Here is a 17,189-nt window from a genome sequence, read left to right on the forward strand (position 1 = left end):
TTACCATTGCTACGCTCTCATCGTCAACATTTCTTCAATTCCCACCTCAAAACTCATCAATCAAAAACTCTTCCCAGCAACTCTGTTCACTTCGTGCAATTTGCCACGAATTTCCTGCAAAATCTGAACTAAACCAGTAGATGATTTCAATGCAAACCTTATCCCTACCATCTTCACCCACTACTCCATCACCATTTTCTCTCTCAAGACCTCCCCTTTCACAAAGAGTCTATATTCCCTCTCATATTTACAAACACCCAACTGCAATTCTCCTCGAAATCTGCACGTCAATTCAAGAACTCCATCAAATTATTCCTCATATATACAAGCATAATCTATACAATGAACATCTCTTTCAAACTAAGCTTGTTAGTTTGTTTTGTAAATTCAATTCAATGGATGATGCTGCTCGTGTTTTTTACCCAATTGAGGATAAACTTGATGCTCTTTACCATACTATGTTAAAAGGGTATGCTTATAATTCCACCATTTATGAAGCTTTTTCGTTTTTTTGTAAGATGAAATGTGATGGGGTTCAGCCAATTGTGTATAATTTTACTTATTTGTTGAAGTTGTGTGGTGATAATTCGGATATTAGAAGGGGTAGGGAGATTCAAGGGCAGTTGATTGTTAATGGGTTTGCGTTAAATTTGTTTGCAATGACTGGAGTTATGAATATGTATGCTAAATGTAGGGAAACTTTTGATGCATATAAGATGTTTGATAGAATGCCTGAGAAAGATGTGGCTTCTTGGAATGCTATTATTTCTGGGTATGCTCAAAATGGGTATGCTAAAATTGCATTAGAGTTGCTTGTGAGAATGCAGGAAGAAGAGACGAGGCCTGATTGGATTACGGTGATCACGGTTTTGCCTGCGTTGGCGGACATGGGTAGGCTGATTATGGGAAAATCTGTACATGGGTATGTTTTGAGGGCCGGTTTCGATTGTTATGTGAATGTGTTAACTGCATTGGTTGATATGTATGCAAAATGCAAAGCAGTGGGAACTGCTAGGTTGATTTTTGATTCTATGGATTCTAAGACTGTTGTTACTTGGAATTCTATGATTGATGGGTATGTTCAAAGTGGGGATCCTCGGGAAGCATTGACACTTTTTGAGAAAATGTTGGATGAAGGAATTGAACCGAGTGATGTATCGATCATGGAAGCTATACATGCTTGTGCTGACTTGGGAGATGTAGAGAAGGGTATGGTCATCCATAGAATGTCGGATCAATTGGGGTTTGGGTCTAATGTGTCTGTTACGAATTCTTTGATCTCCATGTATTCGAAATGTAAAAAGGTTAATGAGGCAGTGAAATTGTTTGACAGCTTAGAGAATAAGACTAGGGTGTCCTGGAACGCCATGATCATAGGTTTTGCACAAAATGGTTGTGTAAATGAGGCATTGAACTATTTTTGTGAGATGCAATTAAGATATATCAAGTTGGATTCATTCACTTTGGTGAGTGTGATTCCTGCTTTAGCTGAGTTATCCAATTTACGTCAAGCAAAATGGATCCATGGACTTGCTATAAGAACCTGCTTGGACACAAATGTTTTTGTAAAGACTGCTCTTGTTGACATGTATGCAAAGTGTGGAGCAATTCATACTGCCAGGAAGCTTTTTGATGGCATGGATGAAAGACACGTGACAACTTGGAATGTCATGATAGATGCATATGGGACACATGGGCTCGGAGAAGCAGCACTCAAACTTTTCTCTGAAATGCTGAAAGGTTCAATCTTACCAAACGAGGTGACATTTTTGTGCATCATATCAGCTTGCAGCCACTCAGGTCTTGTTGAACATGGGAAGTATTACTTTGAAATGATGAAAGAAGTATATAATTTGGAGCCTGCAATGGATCACTATGGAGCTGTGGTGGACCTTTTGGGTCGAGCTGGTCATCTAGATGAGGCTTGGGACTTCATCCAAAACATGCCCGTGGAGCCAGGTATCAGTGTATATGGAGCAATGTTGGGTGCTTGCAAGATCCACAAGAACATTGAATTGGGAGAGAAAGCAGCTGATAGGTTGTTTGATCTAAATCCAGATGATGGTGGTTACCATGTACTGCTGGCTAATATATATTCTGCAGCGTCAATGTGGGATAAAGTAGCTGAGGTGCGTTCAATGATGGACAAGAAAGGTCTTCGTAAAACCCCTGGTTGTAGTTTAGTGGAGCTAAGAAATGAGTTTCATACTTTCCATTCTGGAAGCACACTTCATCCTCAATCACGAGAGATTTATGCTTATCTGGATTCACTTATTGAGAGAATAAAATCTGTAGGCTATGTTCCTGATACCAATTCTGTACATGATGTAGAAGCCGATGTTCAGGAGCAATTGCTTAGCAGCCACAGTGAGAAACTAGCCATTGCATTTGGCCTTTTGAATACAAATCACGGGGTACCTATACATATTCGAAAAAATCTCCGTGTCTGTGGTGATTGCCACAATGCAACCAAGTACATTTCACTTGTGACAGGCCGAGAAATTATTGTGCGTGATATGCATAGATTCCACCATTTTAAGAATGGGACCTGCTCATGTGGTGATTACTGGTAATTACGGAGTAGATTTCCTTCAAAGAGTTACCATAGAGATTTTGTTGAGAAGCTATCTGTGGTCTCTGACATCTTGACATTTCAAGGTTACATACAGCATACTGCTGCTGCATATTATTCAATTTTCCTTGCATATTATTCAATGCTTAAAAATTTTCAAAAATTGTTTGGCATTACAGGCCAATGAGGTTTGAGTAGGTGATCTTGTAATTAGTAGACAGCCTAAGGTAAATCAATGTATACTTGTAGTTTTGAGCTATGACATCTAGAAACATGTTTACTAATGTATAAAATGTGCTTTTACTTACAAAATATTGTGGGTATAATATTGGTGTCTCTTTAAAATTGGCATTGCCTCTCATTCTCTCATATCAACTATTAATGGTGAAATTATACAAAGAGGCATAGACCAAATTTATGAACCGTCTATCCTGTAGAATACTTTCCTTGCCAGTTTTCTTTTTCACACATCTGATTTAAATTTGCTGAGTTTCCTGTGCAGAGTATCAGTTAACTCATGTTCGAAATTGTTGTAGTTTGTTAGTACAGAAGCTATCTGGAGCAGGAACAGCGGACCTGGCTGTCCTTACATATCCTCTAACAGCCTGATTCTTAGCTGGGAATAAATGGTAGCGGTTATAGGAATAGATTCAAGGTAATTTGGTAGGAAAGTATCATCATAATGTCCATGGTGATGCAATCTCATCCCAACCAATACCACCCCCAAGTGGTATCGCGTGGTAATGAAAATTTAAGAAGGAAAGAGATGCTTAAGGATATTTAGCATTACCGGACATTGGTGTATGACTTTCCTCACAAACTTACAATACAAATATATTCCCATTACCACCATTTATTGCCGCCTATCAAGGCCATATTGTATCCTTCATAATATACTAGACATGGTCCTGTGTCAGGCCCTTAACTTACGGCATTCAGAGTAAATCTTGGATGCTCAGGGAGCTTTATATTATCACCATCAACCAAATAGGTTGGTGCTAGGCCCTTTAGGAAGGAACTACTCAAGGAAGGAGAAGAGAGCAAAAGGACTTGGGGAAGGCGACAACCAAACTAGAGGATCTATGTATGATTGTGAGGGATTTGTATGTTTGATTTAGTTGTTCAATGAATGAAATTCTATTTCTCCAATGTAGAGTTTTTATTGCTATTCTCAAGTTTGGCCAACTTATGTATTAGCCTAGTATATAACGAGTTAAGAACCGAGATATGAAATTTTCATGTAGACATTAACGCTTTGTTTGGATAGGAAGAAATAAATGGAAAAGAAGAGAAGAGAAATGGCAGAAATATTTGCGTGGATATTATTGTGGACCCGAGGTTTATAAACACGCAACTGACATTATATTGAACATAGTGACCTTTTTTTTTATTAATATAGTAACCTTATTTTTAACATAGTAACCTTTATTAAAAGTTGCATAACGTTTAATACTATTGTGAACTTGAAGTACGACGTTATAATGACCCTAATTTTAACATAGTGACCATTATTATTAATATTGACCTCATAAAATATTAAAAATTAACCTCTTATAGCCTATATATTACCAAATGACTTTTATTTTCAACATAGTAACCTTCATTTTATTATAGTGACTTTTTTTTTATTAATAAAACAACCATAGTTTATCTAATGTTAGTGGTCCACAATAAATTAGTGTGAACCAGGTTCATTTAAGAATTTGTGGAGAAATGGAGGGGGACAAAATCTCTTGTTTGGGTAAAAGATTGGGGGAAGGAAGGGGAAGGAGAGGGAGGGATCCATTTTCCCTCTCTCTATAATAACCATAATCTCTCCAAAATTGGAGAGATTTGGAGGGAAAATGGAGCTCACCTCTCCCTCCCTTTCTTTTCCCTTCCCTTCCTCCATTTTCCCTCCCCTTCTTTTTCTTCCTTCTTTGCTATCCAAACAATGCGTAATAGTGTATTTGGATGTAAAAAGGGGAAGGAAGAGAAGGGGAGGTAGAGAAGGGGAGGGGAGGGAAGAATGATGAGTTTTTCTTCGAATTCTCTTCATTGTTGAAAAGATTAATTTCTTACAATTTTATTACTCTATTTTTCTCCTCTCTAATTCTCTTCCTTCCTCATTTTTTTTTTATCAAAATAAAAGATACTTCATCCCTCCATTTCACTTTCCTTTTTTTCCCTCCACGTCCTTACAATAACATTACAACCTTATCAAAGCGACCATGACTTGAAGAATTTTGAGGGAGACAATTATCTATCAAATTTACATGTGTCCAAGCCTCCTAGTTAGATTATTGACCAATTTGATTATTCTTGATTCCCTTTGAACCCCCAAATGTCACACACATATATATTGAACAACAAAGTATAACCCTAGGCTTATTTTATTTGATTTATACACATCTTTATTGATTGTGTATTTATATAATTACTTAAATAATTCATTATTCCACCATAAGTTTGTTCTAAATAATTTAGCTATGTATAATTAGAATTATTAAGATTACTTTTTTATCCTATAAATCTCAACCCTACTTCCCTTTGCATTTGTTAGTAGTTAGAAATTTATTTAAACACATTCAACAAGCCTATTACAAAAGAGGAATTCTTAAACTGATTATTTGTGGAGAACGGGAATAGAGCACCCTTCATATTTTGGGTGACTGTCGTGCTGCCAAAGTTGTGTGGCGCAAAAGTCTAATTCAGAGTATTTACCAGAAATTTTTTCAAGTAGATATTGATGCAGGCATAGAAGGCAGGGAAGACATTAATAAGCTGATTTTGTTTACTGTTGTATTGGATGGTATGAAGAAAGCAAATGAGAAGGATATTGTGACAAGTGCTGCTGACTATACAAGTGCTGTTGAGTGTGCTAGTGAGCTGGACGAGCTGCAACAGAATTCACAACTGTATGCCAGCTTGGAAGATGCTAATTCTAGGGGGAATGAATGAGAGGATATTTAGTTGTTGGTTATAACAGAAAAGATTCTCTTATTTAGTTAATTTATTTCTTTTTTTTTTGTTAATTAGCTAAGTTGTTGCTGTCTTGCTTAGTAAGAAAGGGAGCTATTATATTAGCCTCAGCTTTGTAATGAAAAGTTATCATTAATACAATCATTACAATTTCCATTGTTATTCTTTCTCTCTCTAAACTTTCTCTCATTTTGGTACTGTTCCATTGGTGATACTCTTGAGGATTCCTTTTCATTCTAGCTGGATATCCTCTGAGCTCATCAATTCCGATTCTCATCACTTAAGTGTGGTTGAATCCGGATATTAATCACTCAGGTAGCATCATTGGTATTAGAGCCACCTGGTTCTCGGCCAAACATGCCACCCAAGAAGAACACATATCAGCATACTGATGATTCTGAGGTGGTGACTGCAGCAGAGACCTGCATAAGTTGGAATCCTCACTCAGAGCTGTCTTAGACGAACAATGTAAGACCCTGACTGAGTATAATAATAATAATAACAACTTAAATATCAGCCAAAATACTAAATCGATTTCTAAGCTATATGATCTTATGGTTGGATTATCTGTGCAAGTTACTAAGCTAGTTTCTGATGTGAATTCACCTAAAAAAATCTCCTGTCAGATCACTAGAAAAATCTTTTGATAAATCTGAACAGTTGAATAATAGTAACAAGGACACACAACAACACCAATATTCTTCTAGATTGACTAAGGTTGATTTTCCTAAGTTTAATGGTGATGATTTGAAATCCTGGTTGTACAAATGCAATCAATTCTTTGACCTAGGTAATGTTCCTGAACCTAAAAAAAACAAACTAGCTGCTATTCATCTGGAAGGCAGAGCTCTCTTATGGCATCAGAATTATGTCAAGGATAAACCACCTCCTTCTTAGGAACAGTATGTTCAGGATATTACAGGTCGATTTGGTGAATTATTTGATGATCCTATGTCTGATTTGAAAGCTTTGAAACAGACTGGTTCAATACAGGAGTATCATGATTCTTTTGATGCCTTAGCTAGCAGGTTAAGTTTATCAAAAGAATACTTGCTGAGCTGCTATGTTGGAGGGTTAGAGGAAGAGTTACAGTTAGCAGTAAGGATGTTTTCTCCTACATCCATACAGCAAGCTCACTGTTTAGCAAAGTTGCAGGAAGCTGCCCAAAAAGCTAAGAAAACCAAATCTCAACCAAAATCCCTACCTCCCTTATTACTTACCCTAAACACAAAACCTTTCACATACTCAGCCACAAATTCTAACTGGAAAGTAGCTAATATCCCTTACCAGAGACCATACACAAAACCAAACACATTTCCCTTCCAAAAATCAAACCCTCACCCAAACACAAATAGAAGAACCTTGATTGCAACTGAGATGAATGAAAAGAGAGCTAAGAACCTTTGTTTTTGGTGTGATGAAAAATTTGAAGCAGGACATAACTGTAGAGGCAAGAAACCACAGGTTTATCACATTTAGATGGAAGATGAAATAGAGGAGGAGGAGGAGTTGGAAGAGCAGGTTGACACTGAAGAAGAGGCAGCATGTGCTCAAATCTCCTTTCAAGCCTTAGATGGGCACATCAGTTTTCACACTATGAGAATGATGGGGCAGCATGGTAAGAAACCATTGCACATTCTCTTGGATAGTGGAAGCACACATAATTTTATAGACACTACAACTGCCCTTAGATTGTACTGTAAGGTGGAAAAGGTGAATCCCATGTGGGTTAGGGTAGGTGATGGTGGTCAACTTAAATGTGAAGCTATCATTAAGCAATTTGAGTGGAAGATGCAAGGGTGATATGCTGCTGCTACCTCTGAGTGGTAGTGAAATGGTCCAAGGTATTCAATGGTTTTCAACCTTATGACCTATTTATAGGATTTCAAGAACTTCACTATGGAGTTCAAGTAGGGAAACACTAAGGTGAAGCTAAGGGGAGCTACTGTAAAGAGAATGAAGGGCATTCCAGCTGATAAGTTGGATAAACGTATGCAACACTCCGGTGAATTATCTATGTTGCAGTTGGTTCAGAATGAGGGAGATTGGAGTCCTCAATAATTACAAGACAGTCAGGGAACAGGACAAGGTGACTCACCTGACTTAGTCAAGCTCTTGGATCATTATGCTAAAGTATTTCAAGTACCTGAAGGTTTTCCACCTCAGAGAGAACAGTTTGACCATAAGATACCCTTGAAAGAAGGCACCTCTACAATCAATATTAGGCCTTACAGATACCCAACTACTCAGAAGATAGTGATTGAAGAATTGGTGCAGGAATTGGCTGATCAAGGTATAATAAGGGACAGTAACAATCCTTTTGCAGCCCCTATAGTGTTAGTGAAGAAGAAAGATGGGGGGTGGAGAATGTGTGTGGATTATAGGTCTTTGAACAAGGCTACTATCAAGGACAAATTTCCCATATGATAGAAGAATTACTTGATGAGTTACATGGTGCAGCCTACTTTTCTAAAAATTGATTTGAAATCTGGTTATCATCAGATCAGGATGCATACCCCAGATATTCATAAGACAACATTTAAAACTCACTTTGGGCATTTTGAGTATCTAGTGATGCCTTTTGGGTTGACTAATGCTCCCTCAACCTTTCAGTCACTCATGAATCATGTATTCAAGCTGCATTTAAGGAAGTTTATTTTGGTTTTCTTTGATGATATTCTGGTATATAGCCAAAGTTGGGAGCAACACTTGAGTCATTTATAGATTGTCTTGGATTTGATGAAGCAACACTCTCTAAATGCCAATAAGAAGAAATGCACTTTTGGTTCTACCCAAATTAACTATTTGGGTCATATTTTTTCTACTGTTGGAGTGACAACTGAACCTGAAAAGATTCAGGAAATTCTAGATTGGCCTATACCTAAAAACCTCAAGCAATTAAAGGGTTTTCTAGGGCTGACAGGCTATTACAAAAGATTTATCAAGAACTATGGCAAAATATGCAGATCCTGAACTAATTTGTTAAGGAAGGACGCCTTTACATGGAATGAAGAAGCTACTGAAGCCTTTGAAGCACTCAAACAGGTGATGACTTCACCACATGTCTTAGCTTTGCCTGACTTTCAAAAGCCATTTGTGATTGAGACAGATGCCTCAGGTTCTGGTATTGGAGCAGTTTTGATGCAGGAAGGACACCCTATTGCTTTTATAAGCAAAGCTCTTACTGAAAAGAACATTCACTTATCTGCATATGAGAGAGAGTTGTTAGCTATTATGTATGCTGTGAAGAAATGGCAATATTATCTGCTGGTGTTGCCCTTTGTGATCAAGATAGATCAGCAAAGCCTTAAACATTTGCCGGAACACAAGATTGTGACTCCATTTTAGCAGAAATGGCTGTCAAAATTGGCTGGTTTGAGTTATGTCATATAGTACAAGCAAGGGTGTGAGAATAAGGTTGCAGATGCACTGTCTAGAGTTTCTAACTCTCAGCTAATGAATTTGATTGTGTCTTCCATTAATTCAGACTTAATGGAGCAAATAGTGTGGCTAGAAGACCCTAATATGCAGCAATTAATAGAAGAATTGAAGCAGGATCCAAATTCTCACAAGCACTTTACTTGGGAAGAAAATCAATTGAGAGGAAAGGGTAAGCTGGTGATTGGGAACAACATATAATTGAGAAACAGGATCTTGGAATGGCTTCACAATTCTGCTACTGGGTCGACATTCTGGTATTGAAGCAACTATGAGAAGAATCAAGAGTATTTTTTACTAGCATGGGATGAAGCTGACTGTTCAGTCTTATGTTAATCAGTGCACCACTTGTCAAAGATGCAAGTATGGTAATTCTGCCTATCCAGGGCTGTTGCAACCTTTGCCTATACTAGCCAGAGTTTGGGAGGACATTACTATGAATTTTATTGAGGGGTTACCTAAATCCCTAAGAAAAGAAGTGATACTAGTGGTGATTGACAGGCTAAGTAAGTATGCCCATTTCATTCCCTTGGTGCATCCTTTTTCAGAACTCAAGGTGGCTCAGGCATACTTGGATCACATTTATAAGCTTCATGGTTTTCCTAGATCAATTATTTCTGACAGAGATAAGATCTTTATTAGCACATTTTGGTCTGAGCTGATGAGATTACAAGGAATACAACATAAGTTATCCACATCTTATCACCCTCAGACTGATGGGCAATCTGAGGTCCTCAATAAATGTGTGGAAACTTACCTTAGGTGTATGTGCAATGAAACACTTCAGGATTGGGCTAGGTGGTTACCTTTAGATGAATCTGGTATAACACTACCTATCACTCTGCTATACAAATGACCCCTTATGAAGTCCTGTATGGACAGAAGCCACCATTACACAATCCTTACCTACCTGGTTTGAGTGCTGTAGATAGTGTGGATAGGAGTTTGCAGCAAAGAGAACACACTATTAATTGCTGAAAGAGCATCTGTCTAGAGCTCAGAACAGAATGAAGCAACAAGCTGATAAGCACAGGAGTGACAGAGAGTTTATAGTTGGTGATTGGGCTTATTTAAAGTTACAGCCATACAGACAGCAATCAGTGCAAGTTAGACCTAACCAAAAGTTAGCAGCAAAATATTTTGGGCCATATCAGATTTTGAAGAAAGTAGGGAAGGTAGCTTATACTCTACAACTGCCTAGTACATCTAAAATTCACCCTACTTTTCATGTTTTTCAACTGAAGAAATACTCTAGTCTCATTCCTCCTGTAACTAACTCTTCTACTGTGCCTACAGTGCCCCAAGCTAGCACTTTACCAAGGTTTCCTGTTGCTTTGGTTGATAAGAGGAGTGTGAAAAGGCATAACCATGATGTTGTTTAATGGTTAATCCAATGGTCTGATTCAGCTCCTGAGGATGCTACCTGGGAGGATGCTACTGCCATTGAGGAGTAGTTTCCCACTTTCGATCCTTGGGGTCAAGGATCATCTGAAGGAGGGAGCATTGATACAGGCATATAAGGCAGGGAAGGCATTAATAAGCTGATTTTGTTCTCTATTGTATTGGATGGCATGATGAAAGCAAATGAGAAGGATATTGTGACAAGTGCTTCTGACTATACAAGTGCTGCTGAGTGTGCTAGTGAGCTGGACGAGCTGCAACAGAATTCACAACTGTATGCCAGCTTGGAAGATGCTAATTCTAGGGGGAATGAATGAGAGGATATTTAGCTGTTGGTTATAACAGAAAAGATTCTCTTATTTAGTTAATTAATTTCTTTATTTTTGTTAATTAGCTAAGTTGTTGCTGTCTTGCTTAGTAAGAAAGGGAGCTATTATATTAGCCTCAGCTTTGTAATGAAAAGTTATCATTAATACAATCATTACAATTTCCCCTGTTATTCTTTCTCTCTCTAAACTTTCTCTCATTTTGGTACTGTTCCATTGGTGATTCTCTTGAGGATTTCTTTCCATTCTAGCTGGATATCCTCTAAGCTCATCAATTCTGATTCTCATCACTTAAGTGTGGTTAAATCCGGATATTAATCACTCAGGTAGAATCAGATATCAAGGAGTGGATTACAATGAATTTAAAGGACCCTGATGCTTTTGATGAGGAAAGCTGGGTGATCTACTTTGGTGTGGCAGTATGGTGGATATGACGTTGGAGAAACAACTTTGTTTTTAATAGAAGGGATGAAATGCCGATTGATTTTGTTGCGTTTTTACAAGTAAGATATGAAGAAGCAAGGAGGGCTCTGAGAAGTGAATTGGGGGAGAAAAATGCTGCTGCGAGACGCAAGGTGGATACGAATATATCTTGGCATGCTCCAGATTATGGTTGGTACTCTTTGAATTGTGATGGTGCGGCAAAAGGTTGCCCTGGACCTGCAGCTTTGGGTATTGTTTTGCCTTTCGAGCGGAGGTTCTAGCACTAACCAAAGGATTGGAATTGGCTAAGAACCTACAGATTACGAAGCTATAGGTGCAAATGGATAATTTGGCATGTGTACAAGCTTTGCATAGGTTGGAGGTTCCTAGAGAGGCGAAAATGTGCACGATATAGAGTATTACAGGAACTTGCTATGCGATTCTAGTTGGGAAACAAGGGTGGCTCATGTTTATCGTGAAGGGAATCGAGCGCCGGATTGGTTGGCCAACCACGAAGTTGTTCAAGACTCCATTTTAATGATGTTCTGGTAGAGCTTAGTAGAATTTGAGAGGAGGATGCTAGGGGCGTGGCTTTGCCACGTTTTATTCCTCCGTAGTAGTTTCTTGTTGTTTTTAGTTTGTTTCTTTTCTTTTCTTATTTTTGGCTTGTTCCTCCTTTGAATAAAAAAAAAAAAAAAAAAAAAAAAGAGGAATTCTACATTGTGCTTAGATGGTATCATCTAAATACCAAAAAAAATTATATCGATACAAACAAATTATTTTTGCTTTCGTTGGTACCATTGAATAAATATTTTGGTATCATGATAATTACATTTAGAGATTAATACCAATGCATGTTATTAGAGCCATTCATGACTCAAATCATTATAGGTTGAGAATTGAATTTCTCATCACAAAATCACCTTAGTGTGCATATGTCAGGCTGTACATGCCCAAATCGGGAGACTTGGAACAGCTAGTGTCGCGCAAATGGTTGAGCAAGAAAACCTAGCAAGAGAGCATCTGTAATCCTCCGTATTTTTAAATATATTATTAATGAAATTATGTTTTATTCATAATATTTATTTGTATTTTTTAGGATTTAATTTTAAAAGTTTCAAATTATTTTTGGGGTTGATAAACGATTTTATTACAAAGAACTTTTTATGAACCTTTCTTCAATAATTTATGTCCAACAAACAAACCAAACCCACTTTCCTTTCTTAATTGGCCCATTAATTTTATGAGGCCCAATCTTAAAACTAACCCTACACCACTCTCTCTCCTATAAATACCCCATACATCCCCAAAATTTTCCCACACAAAAGGTTAGTCTTATTTTCTTTCTCTTTTGTTTTATTAATTTGTGTAATTATAATTATTGATTATGGGTTTTGATTTTATTGTTTGAAATCAATTTAATTAGTATCAATTGTATTTTGATGATTAAACTTTATAATTTCAGATTTTATAAATGTTATAATTTTCAGATTTTGTAAATTTAATAACCTAGGGTTTTTAATTATTGAAAATCATGATTTTAGGGTTTTTATGAACAATTGATTTAGGGCTTTTATAGTAATGATGTTTTGAAATTTTGGTGATTATACTACTAATTAGTTTCCAGATTATTTTGAACACGTAAATTCGTGTTTTAATGTTTAGATTTCGGTTCGTTAATATTAATCCCGTTTTAATCCCGATCTGGTTATGAACTCATCCGATTTTGACAAAAAAGTAGTGTTTTCCATGTGGAAACAATGTTTTAAGAAAGACTCACTACCATCGGTAGTGAGCACCACTCTCTCGTGGCCAAATTCTGCCTCTAAGTATGATTTTCGGGCAGTTTTTCATTTTTAACGAAGTTTTTTATGCTTAAAATTTTATCCTTGAGTTTGATTAATAAAATTAATTATGTTTAAAGTTAATTAAGCATATAAATATGTGTTTTTTTTTTTTAATAAGTTTTTCATCATATTATATTGTTGGAAATTACTTGGGATAGTAATATTAATTGTTGGTTGTTTTCTAGGAAGTGATTATTCCCTAGGAGAATTTTAAGTGATTAAAAGTGGCTCAAAGGATTGTTTGTACGAGGTACGTACATGTCTACTTCGTTATAAGTAGTATCATGTTAGGTACCAAAAGGAAAGAACTTAGTTTCATGATTAGGGAACACTTGGATGAAAATTGTTTGGTTACACATTGATTTAATTCATGTGCTTATGTTTATGAAACATGTTTTGGTGAATTGATTATGTTTGTATGGAATTATGGATGCAAACATGTTGAATTATATTGGATAAAATGTTTGTATGGAATGTTGATATAAGCATAATTTTATTGGATTGGTTTGTTAACCACATTTGGTTTATTAAAGGATTGGAATTGAATGGTTTAAGTGGAATGAATTTATTAATTATTCCACAAGGTTATTATTATTTATTTATTACTCAATCATAACTTGTTAGTATGTTGAGTAAAGGTGGATTAAGCCGAAATGGCTAGGTGAGTTGACTATGTTCAACAATTTTTGATAATTTGGAAGTTTAATGGAATTAAAGGTCAATTTGTGATGTGATCACCATTGTCCTAAATAAGATTAAAAACGAATTGATGTATGATTGTTATGTATGGTCTTCTTGATTGAGTCGGCTATTAATTGAAATTGTAATCACGTAAAGTGAAACTTGGATGAGCAATAAAACTCTGGAAAGCGTGCACTTCTAGAGTATTGACAATTATGGGTTGGGGTACACGGTGGTAGCCCGTGGCTTTTCGAGGCTTGTTTGATCAACATGTCCTCTTCTCTTTTGGTATTTACATTTTATTTTATAATGAAAGTTAGATGGGATCCTAGACTAACTTTGTGAGAATGGAGTCGCGCCCATTCTTGCATCGCGCTAAACTTTTATTTCAAATGGTCATTTGGGACCAAAATGATTTGGTGGATTGGACAACCTGGTCTATTGCTTACTCCAAACTAAATTAAATTAATTAAATTGAATATAATGAGTCAAGTGTTTGGAATTGGTTAGTAAGTATGTTGAGTCAATTGAATTGTTTAAGTGTGGAGTCTTGATTAATGAATTCGTGTTGTATGTTTATTTACTTTAATTAATTGAGAATGCTAGGTTTGGTACGTTGTAGCTTGTATGTACTCAGCTTTGCTGATTGCGTGCTTTTGTGTGTGTTTTCTTTTGGTCATGGCCTTCGCCTTTCAATGACCCTGTGATGATCCAATTATTACACTTGTATTATTGGGGAGCAGTATGCACAGGTTAGCTTGATGATGTGAAGTTCAGGGATTTGACAAACGCATTGTCAAGGGATTGGTGTGATTGAGAGTATTCGATTCTTGTGTTGAACTTATTTATGCTTTGCTATTTCGTTTATGTTTTGGACTTTGATTATTGGTATGGTTTTAAATAAGGGCCTTATATGGTTCCAATTTGTAAGCTTTGACTTATTCGTTTTCTAAACTATGTTATTTTTAAGACTTAAGTTTGTCTTTCCACTGCGATACTTTGATAAAGCCTTAACGTTTGAACACGTGGCGGTAGCACGCCAGTAATTCTCTTGAATATTGTTCAGGGTCCTCAGAGGTTTAAAGAGAGAATTATTGGGGTGTTACAGCATCTATTGAGGAGTCGATGAGTAATTTAACAATGGATGACCCTCCTTCGACAACCCTAACGTTGTGCCTTTAACAAAAAGATTAAGTCATATCATGTGCGGAGTCGTGCCAATCCTTGATAAACAAAACTAATGTATAGCTCGAATCACCTTTTGTGTCATACCAACACATCTCCTTAACAATATTTACAATTTTGTTTGCTTTATATAAGTAGACTAATCTGTTGTGCTCATATCAAACTCATGCCAAATTTTAAAAATAAAATGTACGTACATAGCCAATTCCCCACCCGATGTACCTTTAGTGTCGTGGTGACCTTGTGTCGGGATAGACCAATTTTCAAGCATACGTAACATCCCTAACCTTATTAAGAGTTTAAGACCAAGAAAAAATAACCTAACCCATTGTATGAGTAAATGACTTGGGGCTTGTTCTCTTTAGATTATTTTCAGTCAGTTCAGTCCAGTTCTTAATTTCCTTCTCTCATAAAATATTCAGCTCACTTTACTTCACTTCAGTTCAGTATAGCTCAGTTCAGTCAATCAGAATAGGCCCTTAGACTATGTTAAATCACCTTACTTTTACTAATCTAATATGCACTTATATAATTGATTTTATTTGAGCTTATGTTTCTGAACTGATCTAAATACTTGGAAGAAATTTGTCGTACTAAAAAAGAGGGTGGGTTGGGATTTCAGGATTTTAAGCTCTTCAATTGGGCTCTTATTGGTAAGCAAGCTTGGAGGTTAATTACTAAACCTGGCAGCCTCATAGAGCAAGTTCTCAAAGGGAAATACTATCCCAATTCAAGCTTTATGGAGTCTTAGTTGGGCACCTCCCCTAACTATACGTGGATGGGCATATGGGAATTGAAGTGGGTGTTGCGTAGGGGCATGTGTTGGAGAGCGGGGAATGGAGAGAATATTGGTGTCTAGACTGACCCTTGGATTCCGGGGACTCAATCCCAAAGAGTCCTCTCACCTTGTGGCAATTCTGATGAGCTCCTAAGGGTAAGTGATTTGATAAGTGTGACAACTTGTAGTTGGAATGTAGAGCGGCCTGACCAACTGTTTTTCCCCTTCGAAAAGGATCAAATTTTGAGCATCCCCTTGAGCTGTAGAATGCCTGCGGATTGCGTTTGTTGGGACCTTGAGAAAGATGGGGTGTACTCAGTTCGATCGACCTATAGAGCTTTGTTTAATGATGAGTGGACCAAGGAGGAGGAAAAGACTTCTTCGGTGCATAATTTTTAGGGTAAAATTTGGGGTTTACATATGTTCTTCCTCTGGTGAAGATCTTTGCCTGGAGAGCTTGCCAGAATGCCATTCCAACTAGGAAAGGCATCAACAGCCGCATTTATGATTTCGATTTCACTTGCTGCATTTGTATGAGGGAAGTCGAAACAACACTTCATGCGTTGAGAGTGTAGCCAAGCTCGTGAGGTCTGGATGAGTAGCAAGTTTTACCGTGTTTTGGATGGCAGATTCCTTTCTTTGATTGATTGGGGGGAATGGTGTATGAAGGAGTTTGATGAGGAGGAGGTGGAGGAGATAGTTATGTTGTGTTGGGCTGTGTGGAGTGCTAGAAATAAGGTGGTTATGATGAATGAGAAGCTGGAGCCTGATAGTGCAGTGAGCTATACAATGAAGGTGTGTGGGGAGCTGCGGGGTTTGGAAGAAAAGAAGGGGAAGTTCAGGTGCTACAAGGGACGCTGCTGCTGTCTCTTGGTCGCTGCCTCCTTTGAGTTACACAAAGGTGAACATTGACGCTGGTTTGTTGGGTAATGTAGGTACGGGGGTTGGTGTGGTGTGTAGAGATGAATAGGGGAAGATCGTGTGTTGTGCTGCAGTTGAATTCCTAGAGACTTGGGAGGCGAAAATAGCAGAGACAAAGGGTGTATATTGAGGGTTGAAGGTGGCGCACGAGGAAGGATTGCAAAACATCATCGTTGAGAGCGATTGCCTACAGGTGGTTAAAGCTCTGCGAAGCAAAGCCAAGGGTCCAGCCATTTCTATCTTATTGTTGATGATATTTTAGATATATATAGTCTCTAATTTTTCTTGTGTTATTTGGTCTTTTGTTAAATGTGGTGGTAATAAGGTAGCGCACGAACTTGCCCGTGTTTAACCATGGGATGTTGGTAAACGAGTGTGGCGAGATGTACTCGCATCCCGTATTGCTGTTTTGGCTTCTAATGGCATTCCAGTTTAAGCCCGATTTAGGTTATTAAAAAAATAAAAAAAGGTTAAGTAGCTTTATTAAATTTGAAACCCTCAAAAACCAAAAAAAAAAAAAAAAAAAAAAAAAAAAAAGGAAAAAAAAATGTAGTGTCAAAAATGTAAATGACAGAGTTAGCCTAGCCTAGCCTAGCCTAGCCGAGCCACGAGCCCACGAGTATAAAATTGTAGAAATGACCATTTGCCTCTCTGTG

At 37.3% G+C, this 17,189-nt stretch overlaps 1 pseudogene; it reads left to right on the forward strand.

Annotated features, from left to right (window-relative positions):
* On the forward strand, positions 1-2,900 carry LOC145605489 (pentatricopeptide repeat-containing protein At1g11290, chloroplastic pseudogene; annotated as a pseudogene).
* The last annotated feature ends 14,289 nt before the right edge of the window (positions 2,901-17,189 follow it).

This window comes from Chenopodium album, chromosome 22 (assembly GCF_948465745.1).
Source record: "Chenopodium album chromosome 22, dcCheAlbu1.1, whole genome shotgun sequence".
In the NCBI taxonomy this organism is placed as follows: domain Eukaryota; kingdom Viridiplantae; phylum Streptophyta; class Magnoliopsida; order Caryophyllales; family Amaranthaceae; genus Chenopodium; species Chenopodium album.